The sequence below is a fragment of the Lissotriton vulgaris genome, chromosome 6, assembly GCF_964263255.1.
Source record: "Lissotriton vulgaris chromosome 6, aLisVul1.2, whole genome shotgun sequence".
NCBI lineage: Eukaryota > Metazoa > Chordata > Amphibia > Caudata > Salamandridae > Lissotriton > Lissotriton vulgaris.
In genome coordinates, this window is record NC_141694.1 from 1,091,236,643 (window position 1) to 1,091,249,971 (window position 13,329).

The window sequence follows — 13,329 nt, forward strand, 5'->3', positions numbered from 1 at the left end:
ACTACCTAGATCCATCTTGAATACTGTTACTGTAGGGGGGGGAAGACATGTCTGCACTCCGTGAAAAACTCAGACAGACATGATTTGAATAGCTTCAGACTCTGAGATTTTCGCGCCCTATATGGAGTCCCCAAAGCCGTCTGGTGGGCCTTCCTCTCTGCCTCGTACGGCGCCGATTCCACCTTCGGATCCTCCTTCGACGCCGGCTCCGGAGATGTCAGCGCCGCATGTGGCGCCGCCGACACCGCAACCGAGGTTTTTCTCGACGAGAGAGGCGCAGAGACTGTTGGAGGAAGAACAGTATCAGAGAGAGGAGGTTGAAGAGGATGAGATAGAGATGTCTGTCGATGATTTTGATGGGATTCAGGAGGCAAGTGGCCTGGACACCTCCCCAAAGTGGGAGCTGTCTTCTTCAAGGGCTTCTCCACCTCAAGCGGTAGCTCAATATCATCCCGTTATCAGAAAGGCTGCAGAGCTTTTAGACTTGCAGCACAAGTTACTACTTGTGTAACAATATATCTGTAAGAGACATTAGTTAGTGATCGAGTCCTTACCTTAGAATATCCCAAGGTGTCAGACTGGATCTGGAAAGTTTTTCGTCAGCAGTACTCCTGCGCGTCGGTAGGTGGCATCGTGTGGCTCCACGTACGTCGCTGGCATCGTAAGCGCTGAGATGACGTCATGGAGACTACTTAGGCGCCATCCATGCGCACTGCCGTCAGTTCTGTACACGACTTTCCGCACCAGGAATGCAGAGCCATGCAAGAAATTGACCACTGGTGCCATGAAACTAGGGCCCTGAAAGGAATGACCTTAACCCTAGAAATCAGTTAGCAGAACGGGGAGGATGTGCGGGGCGGTAAAGAATCTATCACTAACTAATAGCTCTTACAGATATATTGTTACACAAGTAGAAACTTGTGCATCTGAAAGAGACACGTTCGTGATAGATTCCTTACCTTAGAATAAATAACCCAGCAATACCAACCCTGGTGGTGGGTCTGCGAACAAAGATTACACCAGAAAGTCACGGAGTACAGAACGACCAAAGAAGCTGTCTCTCCGGATTGGACTGTCAAGGCAATAATGTTTGGTAAACGTGTGCAGTGAGGCCCACGTAGCTGCCTGACAAATGTCCTGCAAGGGAACGCCGCGTTCCAAGGCAGTAGTGGCTGCCGTTGCCCTGGTAGAATGGGCACACAGGAGGCTCCTTCTTGGCCAATGAGTAACATGCTTTGATGCACAGAATGACCCACCGAGAGATTGTGCACGGCCCAACCTTTTTTGGTGCCCACGCAGCCAACAAAGAGCTGGTCATCCACCCGGAACTGTTGTGTGCGTTTCAGATAGAACAAGAGCGCACGTTTTGGGTCCAGACGGTGGAACCTCTCCTCCTCTTTTGAAGGATTCGGAGGCGGAAAGAAGGTGGGCAAAGTGATGGTCTGCCCGATGTGGAAGGGTGTGACACCTTTGGAAAGAAAGAAGAACGGGTCTTTAAAACCACCTTGTCTGGATGAACAGAAAGGAAAGGAGGTTTAGAAGAAAGAGACTGGAGCTCACTAACCCTTCTGGCAGAGGTGATCGCTACCAGGAAACCATCTTTAGAGTGGGAAGACGTAAAGGACAGTTATGAAGGGGCTCAAAGGGAGCGCACATTAGATAGGTTAAGACAAGATTTAAGTCCCATTGAGGCATTATGAAAGGCAGGGGAGAAAACGTGTGTGTAATGCCTTTCAGGATACGGTTAACAACCGGGGACTTATAGAGCGAAGGCTGATCTGGAATCCTTAGAAAGGCGGAGATGGCCGAAAATAACCTTTGATAGTGCCCAGGGCAGAGCCCTGCTGGGCCAAGGATAGTAGGAACGGAAGGGCCCCGGAAAGAGGAGCAGAAAGGGATCCACAGCCTTTGTTGTGCACTATGCCACAAACTTGTTCCACCTGCAGGCGTATACCGTCTAAGTGGAGGGACGCCTGGCTGTCAGAATGACATCACAGACTTCGGGAGGAAGATCAAAAGCTGTCAATTGTTGTCGCTCAATCTCCACGCATGGAGGTGGAGGCTGGACAGGTTCGGGAGGAGGACTGTCCCCTGCTGCTGCGACAGAAGATCTTCCAGAAGAGGCAGTGGAATCGGGGATCGATCGCCATGCTGAGTAGCTCTGGATACCAGTATCTTTGTGCCCAATCCGGACCCACAAGAATGACTTGAGCCCGGTCGCGCCGAATCTTCTTCAACACTCTGGGACGAAGTGGTATAGGCGGAAAGGCGTACAATAGACCGCAACTCCATTCGTGACAAAAAGCGTCGCCGAGCGAGTGCCGCCTTGGAAATTCCAACGCGCAGAACTGATGACATTGCGCGTTCTCTTCTGTGGCAAATAGATCTAACAAAGGCTCTCCCCACTGCAGAAAGAAGCCTTGCGCAACGTCCAAGTTCAGATGCCATTTGTGATCCATCAAGCACTGGTGGCTCAGTTTGTCCGCCCTGGCGTTCAGAGAACATGCCAGGTGTTGGACCACCAAGGTAATGCCTTGATGTTCCAGCCATGTCCAGGGGCGCAGAGCCTCCTGACATAGGTTCCACAACCTCACCTCGCCCTGTTTGTTGCAATACCACATGGTGGTGGTATTGTCCGTGAACACCTGCACTACACTTCCCCGAATAGAGGGAAGGAATGCCTTCAGTGCCAGGCGTATTGCCCGAAGCTCCAAAAGGTTGATATGGAGCCGGGACTCCGCCAGAGGCATCTGATCTCCGCCTCTCCCAAGTGGCCTCACCATCCCAGGAGGGACGCATCCGTCACCACTGTGTGCTCCCGTTGGGGAAGTGAGAGGGATCTGCCATTGACCCAATCGCGATTCGTGAGCCACCACTGCAATTGTCGTGCAGTGCCCTCCGAGATCTGGACATGATCGGACAGGTTGCCCTGATGCTGTGCCCACTGGAACTTAAGGTCCCACTGCAGAGCCTGCATATGCCATCTGGCATGTTGCACCAGCAGGATGCAGGAGGCCAGCAGGCCCAGGAGCCGGAGGGTCATCCTGACTGAAACCTGGGATAGAGGCTGAAAGATCGGAATCATAGCCTCAATATCCCGGGCTCACTGCTCAGGAGGATAAACCCAAAACTGCATTGAATCCAGAACTGCTCCGATGAAGGTGAGCTTCTGAGAGGGACTCAGGTGCGACTTCGGCACGCTGATGGTGAGCCCCAGTAAATGCAGGAGGTCGTCCGTACTCTGAATGTGGGTGATGACTGCCTGTGGTGAGCCCGCCTTCAACAATTAGTTGTCGAGGTAGGGGAAGACTGACACCCCTGACCTGTGCAGATGAGCTGCGACCACCGCCATCACTTTCGTGATCACTAAAGGTGCGCTGGTAAGGCCGAAGGGGAGCACGGCAAACTGAAAATGCTCCTGGCCTACTGTGAACCGCAGGTAACGCCGGTGGGCCGGCATGACGGGGATGTGAAAATATGTGTCCTGCAAGTCCAACGCTACCATCCAGTCTCCAGGGTCTAGGGCAGCCAAGACCAGAGTCAACATCTTGAACTTCTCCTTCCGGAGTAAGCGTTTGACGTTCCTGATGTCCAAGATGGGGTGCAGGCCCCATTTCTCCTTTTTGGGGACCAGAAAGTAGTGAGAATAACAACCAAGTCCTACTTCTGGCCCAGGAACGCGCTCAATGGCCCCCTTGGCCAAGAGGGCAGTGACTTCCTGTCGGAGAAGCGCAAAGTGATCCCCGACATGCGGTGGAACTGAGATGGCATGGCTGGGGGGGTAGACTCAAAGGGGAGGGAGAAGCTCCTTCTGACGATTTGCAGCACCCACCGGTCCAAAGTGACAGAGCGCCAGTGGGGAGGTGATGCTGAATCCTGCCGGCCACCGGCGTGGGGTGCACCCCAAACGTTGGACTAGGAAGGCTTTGAGGCGGATGCTGCGGGAGCGGAGGTGGACTGACCGCACGCTGACCCCCTGTGCCGCCACAGCGGTAACCACGCCCGCGGGCACGCCTAGGTTGGTTCTGCGCAGGCTTCTGACTGAACGAATGTGTAAGGGAGCCCCTTCCGTGGCCACGAAAGGAATGAAAGGTAGACGTGGCCGGGCGTGTGGTGGAGAGACCCAAGGACTTGGCCGTAGCCCGAGAGTCCTTGAAACGCTCCAGCGCCCTGTCTGCCCTATCGCCAACGAGGTGATTACCATCAAAAGGCATGTCCATGAGGGAACTCTGGACATCCCCTGAAAACCCTGTGGACCAGAGCCAGGCATGGCGACGCAAGGTCATTGTTGTGCAGATGGCTCTCCCCAAAGAGTCTGCAGTGTCCAGCCCACACCGAATGGCGAACTTCGCGGCATCCTTCCCCTCCGCAACAGCTTGGGAAAGTACAGCCCGAACATCCTCTGGGCACTGGGGCAGAGCTTGCGCCACCAATTCCCACACAGCATGAGAGTAGCAGCCCAAGAGGCATGCAGTGTTGACTGACCGCAGCCCCAGGCTGGCAGAGAAAAACAACTTCCTGCCAAACTGCTCCAGTTTCTTCGATTCCTTATCCGGCCGAGCGGTAGAGAATGCACTTTGGGAAGTGGCGGCCTGAATGTCCAGGCTCTCCGGGGTCGGATGATTTGTTAAAAAGGCAGGGTCACCTGGTGCCGGGCGTCTGGACACATTTTTATCCACTGGAACCCCTGTGGCTGGTCTAGACCAGGTGCCCATCAAAACATCCGTCAAGGCCTCATTGAACGGAAGCAGAGGTCCATAAAACTTGCTGCCGGCTGAAGCACTTCGGTAAGGAGGTTCGTTTTGAGGGTAACAGTAGGCAGATCAAGGTCAAGAGCCTCAGCTGCTCTATGGAGCACCACAGTGTATGTGGCACCTTCCTCCATGACAGCGGGAAGAGACACAAACCCAGGCTCAGAGGAGAGGTCAAGGCCACCTGCATCCTCCGAGTCCTCCGCCCACTCATGTTCGGACTCGCACTGCAGTGCAAGAGGGTCTTCCGACCCCTCCCAGTCATCCCCGTTCTCCGCCTCCCGAGGCACAGGTGGAAGGGGCGGAGGAGGCACAGGGGAAAACAAATGCTGCAACGGCATCAGGAACGGCGCCGGTCGGTGCCGATCCGGCTCCATGTCCCAATTAGGGTCCCAAGACGGAGTAAAATTGCCTGGAAACTCGGGCAAGGCAAAGGTGGGTCGAACAGAACCCATTGCGGCGCCGGGAACGGAGACGCAGGGGGTGCCGGGGCTGGAGCCGCCGGCAGAGGACACTGTGGCGGGGAGCCGCCGGCGGAGGATCTTGCGGCACCGGGGGCCGAGCCGCCAGCAGCGCCGGTGGCAAGCATTGGCCCTCAAAAGGGACCGCGGTGGGCGAAGGCACGCCGGCGGGAGCCCTAGGCCTGAAAAGGTGGTCCATGGCAGCAAGAAACTCTTGCACCTGGGCCTGACTTGCTGACGGACCCGGTTAGGGCGGGTAGGCAGCGGGACTCTCAGGCTCCAACGAAGCCGCAGGGGAAGGACCCCTGGCCCCCTCAACCGCGTCCAGAGACCGAAGGGGGGACGTCGGAAAGCAAACACGCTTCTTCCACTTTTTCTTGTGGCGTCTCTTACCCGATTCCAAGGATGAAGACTTTGACCCCAAGGAGCGATGATGATGGCTACGTGGTCGGTCCCTTGAGCGACCCCTGGACCTCGAACGGCGCGGAGACAACTGTCTGGCCTCCCTCAGCTTTCGGGACCACTCCCGCAAAGCCTTCGGAGCCATGGCCAGACAGTGGGAACATGACTGGGAGTCATGGTTGCGCTCCAGACAGTAGAGACTGACGCCTTGGGGGTCGGCCACCGTCATCGTATGGCGACAGGCCCACAGGATTTAAACCCAGGCATCCCTACGTGGCACCAGGAGTCAAAGACTCAAAAGAAGTGGAGACAAACGTCTCAAAAAAGTTAGTCAAAAAGTGACTAGGGTACATGCTCTAACCAGATCTGCGCTTGCTGGCGCGGAAAAAGAAAGAACTGACGTCAGTGCGCATGGGTGGCGCCTAAGTAGTCTCCGTGACGTAATCTCGGCGCTTACAACGCCAGCGACGGACGCGGAGCAGCACAACACCACCTACCGACGTGCAGGGGTACTGCTGACGAAAAACTTTCTGGATCCAGTCTGACTCCTGGGGATATTCTAAGGTAAGGAATCTATTACTAACGTGTCTCTTTCAGATACTACCTACAGCAGAATATAAGCCAAATTTGCCCACAGAGGTTTTGCATTTGCCATCTTCGATAGTTGAGCCGTTGTTGCCTTTTAATGAAGCTTTAACTGAGCCTGTACTGAAAGTGTGGTGTAAACCGCTCTCTTCTCCTGCTGTAAAACTGAAAAATCTAAATGTAAAGCCCTAGAAAGGCAATGGCGCAAAGAATACAATCATGAAAAAAAGATAACATACAATAAGGCCAGAAACGCATACCACTCCTCCTGCATCAAAGCCCGGGCCCTTTATGTGGCCAACACTATTAACAATGCTACAAACAAAGCAAAAACCCTATTCAACACTGTGAAGGACCTAGCAGGTGCTCAAACAACTGTTACCACTCGCCCTTTAACTAAAAAACAATGTCAAGACCTTGCTACATTTTTTAATGAAAAAATAGAAAAAATCATCCTTAACATCAGCTCTAGACCTTATGACAATTGCCCACAGAATGATATTCCTGTGTCATCGGACAAATTGAACACCCTTGAGAAATGGCCCCTTGTAACCGCGGACTCCCTAAAATCTTCCCTGAAGTCCATTTCATCAGGTTCCCCTCGCGATCCTCTTCCCGTGAGTATTCTAAAACAACTTGACACCACCCCCCTGACCGTTATAGCAGACATGCTAAATGCATCCCTCCAATCCTCCACAGTCCCGTCGAGTTGGAAACACGCAATGGTAACACCACTTCTGAAAAAACCATCAGCGGACCCAACTGTCCTTTCAAACTATCGGCCAATATCTCTGCTCCCTGCCTTCTGCAAACTCATGGAAAGGCACATACACTCCGCCCTCACCCTCTTTGCAGAGGAAAATGACCTCCTCCATCCCTCACAATCAGGCTTCAGAGCAGGATACTCCACAGAGACCGCCCTGTTAGGCGTAACGGAAAAGATCCGGAAACTCTTGGATGAGGGACAAACGGTCGCACTCATTCTTTTAGATTTGAGTGCGGCGTTTGATACCATATCTCACAAAATTCTCCTGGCCACACTGGAGAGAAATGGCATTCGCAGTGACGCCCTACAGTGGATTAAGTCCTTTCTTACAGAGAGAACCTTCCAGATCAAATCCAGCCTTGCCTGCTCAGATACTTTTCTTGCCCCACATGGAGTACCACAGGGCTCCATCCTGAGCCCGCTGTTTTTTAACCTGTACCTTAGACCTCTGGCCGACCTAGCGGACTGCGCAGGCCTAACATTAATGACCTACGCAGATGACTCCCAAATTATTTTCTCACTATCAGAGTCAAATCCCTCAGCCCCTTCTCTCCTCAAAATTGGACTCCAGAAAATCTTCAACTGGATGACCACCAACCAGTTAAAATTAAACGGTGATAAAACCGAAATCCTCCTACTAGGCAAAAATAAGGAGCTCTGGAATTCCTCCCATTGGCCCCCTGAGTTGGGTACCCTTCCCTCTCCAGCAACACAGGTAAGAAATCTAGGAGTCATTATTGACAATGCTCTGTCAATGAAACAGCAGGCAAACAAATTTGCAGGCCTATGCTTCACCATAATAAAATGGCTGAAAAAAATCACATGGATGCTGCCCCTTGCCACACAAAAAACCGTAATCAACGCACTAATAACATCGCGTATTGACTACGGAAACATCCTCTACCTGAGCTCAAATCTAGCAGTGATCAAGCGACTCCAAATGATCCAAAACTCAGCCGCAAGACTCTTGTACAGGATACCAAAGTCTGAAAGAATATCAAAATACCTGAACGATCTACATTGGCTCAGGATTGAACACCGGATTAGCTTCAAAACCCTGAGCTACATGTTTAAGATCAAAACCAAAACGGCACCTACCTATCTACAAGCGTTAGCCACCCCTTACCTACCAACAAGAAACCTACGCTCCCAAACTGCAGCAAATTTCGCTGTTTCCAGTTTTAGACTGCAAAGAACTGGCGGCAGATCGTTTTCTGTCAGAGGGCCAATTCTGTGGAACACACTCCCCCTACATATCCGGAAAGAGGAAAACTACGCTAGCTTCCGGAAATATGTAAAAACCTGGCTTTTCCAGAAACAACTGAGCTAAAATCTAACTCTGCTTATACCTTAGTCCAACCTAATGTCATAGGCGCCGGGAAACCCTTGTTGGGTAGCTGAGCACCATACAAATGTAAAAAATAAAATAAATAAAATAAATATCTAAATCTGTGGCAAGGAGATATAGGTCTGCTCCAGGAGACCCTCCCTTTATTTCTACACATCCGTCTCCGGAAAGTTTGGTGGTACAGGCGGCCTGTTCTAAACAATCTTCGGGAGCTTTTCCTCAGGCTCCTGCCGACAGGGACTCTAAAAAGCTGGAACAATTGGCTAGGAAGGTCTTTTCTTCCTCTAGCATGGCACTAAAATCAACCAATGCTACCTGTTTGTTGGGACGTTACATACATGCATTGATGGATTCGGCTAAGCAATTGGAGCCCAAGTTGCCTGATGAAGAGCGGTGAAATTTTATGGAGGTGCTGTTGGATGCTCAGGCTGCTGCTCGACAGGTTATTCAGTCTGGCCTGGATACAGCTGATTCAGTGGCCAGGGTTATGAGCTCCTCCATAGTTACCAGGAGACAGGCTTGGCTAATATCCTTTGGTTTTTCCCCAGACGTACAGGCTACCCTTCCTGATTTGCCCTTTGATGGTTCAAAACTTTTCGGGGAGAAGGCTGATTCTGCTCTTCAGAGGTTCAAAGATAGCAAAGCTACAGCAAATCCTTAGGATTACAAATCCAGTCAAGGGGGTTTAGATATAAGAAGCATTGAGGGTTTGGAAGGTCTTCCTTTCGTAGCTTGCAACAGCATCGACAACAACAGCAGCAAAATCCTCTTTATAAGTGATATAGAGGAAGAAGCAGGGGTAGCCAACGTGGGTCGGCCCGCAATCTCCCCTCCTCCTCTTCTACCTCAAATAGGAGAAATTCAAGCTGCTGAACCTTGCTCAGGTTCTTCTTGTGCTGCAGAAAAAGGACTGGATGGTGTCGATCGATTTACAGAATGCGTATTTTCACATCCCCATCCTTAAGTCGCACAGGAAGTATCTCCGTTTCACGGTAGGGTCGCAGAACTACCAGTTTGAGGTCCTACCAGTTGGTCTTACTACTGTACTTCGAGTCTTCACAAAGGTGAAGGTAGTGGTGGCATCTCATTTTAGGAGGTCAGGGATCCCTGTTTTCCCTTACCTGGACAACTGGCTGTTCAAGGCGGAGTCACCGGAGATGGTGCTTCATCATCTGCAAGTGACAGCTCAACTGTTGTTCAACTTGGGTTTTTCAATAAATGTTCCAAAATCTCACCTGGTGCCTTCTCAGCGCAACCTGTTCATTGGGGCGGTACTGGGTACTACTGTGTATTCAGCTTTTCCACTACCTCAGAGAATTCTCAACATTCAGGAAAATATTCCTTTGTTTCACAATGGAGCGGTTGTTCCAGTCTTGAAGGTCCTTTGACCTGCTCAGTCTGTTTGCTTCCTGCATTCTGTTGGTCAACCATGCACGCTGGCCCATGAGGGCACTCCAGTGGTGCCTTCGCAGGCACTGGTATCAATACAACGGAGATCTCAGGGAGTCAGTCAGAATCCTTAGAGAGGCTGCAGCGGAGCTGACTTGGTTGAGTGTGCAGGGCAACCTGTCTCAAGGAAAGCCCTTTCAGCCTCCTCCACCGGTGGCCACAGTGATCACGGATGCCTCCACTTTACGGTGGGTTGCTCATCTGGGGGATCTGGAGGTCAAGAGTCTTTGGTCTCTAGAGGAAAGGTTGCTTCACATCAACCTTCTGGAATTGCGGACAATACGTTTGGCACTAAAGGCTTTGCTTCCTTCCCTTCGCGGTCAGTCAGTTCAGGTCCTGACAGACAACACTACAGCGATGTGCAATTAAAGAATACAGTTATAGCACACCCTTAATTAGGCTTCAATAATTGCTGGGAATTTTCTGTACACAAATAAAGATTTTTTTTCATCTGTAGTGGAAAGTCCTTTAGAACCTTTGTGTGATTTGGGCACGTTATATTCGCCTTTGAACTCTAAGATTTTGACATATATTGTGATATATTCCTAGAAGTTCTAATGGAATTCATTGTGACTAATTAAGGGTGTGCTATAACTGTATTCTTTAATTGTTTATGTGCATGTTCTTGTGACTTGCCCACAGAACCATGTGGTAGTTGGTGCTCCTAGTTATGTTAGCACCTCAACTTTCTTACATTGTTGAACAAATATTCACGCTAATATCATTCAAAAATTATACTTGCTTTTCATCTTGAGGTGCGGTTTGTCCATTTTGGGATTGCTACTACCAATTGTATATATTTTCACTACCGCAATGTGGTTCGTCAACAAACAGGGAGGTGTAGGGTCGTATCGTCTCTGTCGAGAGGCTCTGCGACTCCGGTCCTGGGCTCAGAACCATCAGATTTGCGTGTTTTCAAATCATCTAGCGGTGTGCTGAATGTTTGTGCCAACAGTTTCAGTCGGCATTACTCAGCTGATCATGAGTGGCGGCTTCATACAGAGGTGGTCCATCACATCTTCCAGATGTGGGGGTCTCCTCGGTTGGACCTATTTGCCACTCACGAGAACGCACACTGCCCGTTGTTCTGCAGTCTCCAGTATTCGATGCAGGGAGCATTGGGGGATGTGTTTCAAATTAATTGGAGCTCGCAACTCCTTTACCCGTTTCCGTCCATACCCTTGATTCCTCGGGTTCTGAGGAAGATTCGCCAAGACCTAGCCCAAGTTATATTGATCACCCCGGATTGGCCTAGAAGGGTGTGGTACACAGATCTACTTCACCTCTCATCGCACCCTCCGCTCCGTCTCCCTTTCAGGGCAGACCTCCTCTCGCATACACTGGGGTAGGTTCTACACCCCCACCTCCAGAGCCTGCACCTTTCTTCCTGGAGATTAAGCTGGGCAACCTGAGTTCCTTCTCTCTCCAGCCAGATGTGGTGGATGTTATTTTATCGTCCAGGCGACACTCCACTAAGTCTATTTACTCCTATAGGTGGTCTAGGTTTGTTAAATGGTGTGGAGAGAGATCCATTGATCCTTTAAAGGCCCACATGTCAGATGTTCTTTAGTTTTCACTTTTCTTAGCTCAGCAGGGTTGTGCTGTGGCCACTGTTAAAGCCTATTTGTCTGCGTTTCTTTGTTTGCCGGATTAGCCGTCTTTGTTTAAATCTCCCATTGTTTTGAAATTTATAAAAGGCCCTACCAATAGGTTTCCGCCTTTCACTTTGTTATGAATCAATGGGATTTAAATCTTGTTTTGACTTTCTTGATGGGCTCCCCGTTTGAACCTTTACATAGTTGTCCTTTGAGACTCCTATCTTTTAAAAAGGTCTTTCTTGTGGCTATTACCTCAGCAGGGAGGGTGAGTGAGCTTCAGGCTCTCAGTTCAATGCCCCCGGTTTTGACCATACATACTGAAAGGGTGGTCCTCAGAACCAGGGCTGCTTTTCTGCCTCAGGTGGTTACTACTTTCCATCTAGGATAGTCCATTACTCTTCCTCTATTTTATCCTTCCGGTCATCATTCCAAGAAGGAGGAGAGTCTTCACCGACTGGATCCAAAAAGAGCAGTGAGCTTTTATTTGGATAGGACTAAAGACTTGTGAATGGACAATCAGCTTTTTGTGGGCTACGTTGGCCGCATGAAGGGCAAGGCTGTGCACTAACAAACTTTCCAGGAGGATCATCTTGTGCATCAAGATCTACTATGCCCTGGCTGGTAAGGAGCCTCCTGAAGGTATTAGAGCTCATTATACCAGAGCCAAGTCATCAACTTCTGCTTTGGCCAGAGGTGTACCTGTAGTGGACATTTGTAAGGCAGGTACTTGGGCCTTCCTCCACACTTTCGCAAAACATTATTGCTTGGACTCCGAAATGAGGAGGGAGGGCCACTTTGTGCGCTCTGTCCTACAGGATTTTTTTGTATAGACGGGTGGACACCCTCCTCCGGGAGTGGGACTGCTGTGGGATTATATTTAAAAGGATAATATCAAATAACAAACAGCCACTTGGTGTCTGCAGTGCCTGGAGCGTGACCATGACACCATGTCCTGCTCGGATTGCAGGACCGTAAAACCATGAGTCACCCACAGGTTGCCCACGAAGCACCTGGTTGCTTGCCACATAACTCTGCACTACTCCAGGTCCTGTTCGCAAGTGAGGTCACGGCCCCGCTGTCAGTACCTCTCAGACAGGTCATTGCTGCCATCCAGGATTTCTTTGTATTTGTATTTAAACTTGTAGGGCGCTCAGCTACCCACATGGGGTCCCCCGGCGCCGATAGAGGTGGCGTTAAAGTCCCAACAGTTATCACAGAGGGAAGAGCCAGGTTTTAAGATCTCTTCGAAATTTCATCCAAGAAGGTTCGAGTTTCAGCGCAACAGGGAGAGAATTCCATAGCTTAGGAGCCAGACAGGAAAAGGAGCGTCCGCCCATTCTCGTCAGTTTAAAACGTGGAATCAAGAAGTTCCCCAAAGATGAAGATCTAAGGAGACGAGGTGGAGAGTATTATTGGACCAGGGACTGGAGGTATGCCGGAGCAGACCCCTGCTTGATCTTAAACATGAAGCAGAGGGCCTTAAATTTAACTCGGCTTTCAATACGGAGCCAGTGTAGGTCTTTTCAATAGGGGGAGATGGAGGATCTCCAGGGGACATTGCACAAGAGACGTGCAGCTGAATTTTGGACAAGCTGGAGTTTCCTCTGGATTTCCACGTTGGCTCCAAGGTAGAGCACATTGCCGAAGTCCAGGCGGGAGGTGACCAGGGCCTGGACCACAGTGCGCCTTGTTGAGTCCGGGAGCATCCAGAGGATTTTCCGGAGCCACCTTAAGATGGAAAAACAGGTGGCTGCCACTCTGACCGCTTGGTGCCGCATAGAAAGCGAGTCGTCCAGAACAAAACCAAGGTTTCGTACCTGCGTAACAGACATGGGTAGCGAGCCCATTTCAGGCGGCCAGTGTTGGGGGCCCCAGAGATGTTTATGCTTGCCCAATATGACCACCTCCGTCTTGTCGCCATTCAGTTTCAGGAGGTTCAACTGCATCCACTCTGCCACTCGGCTGAGTC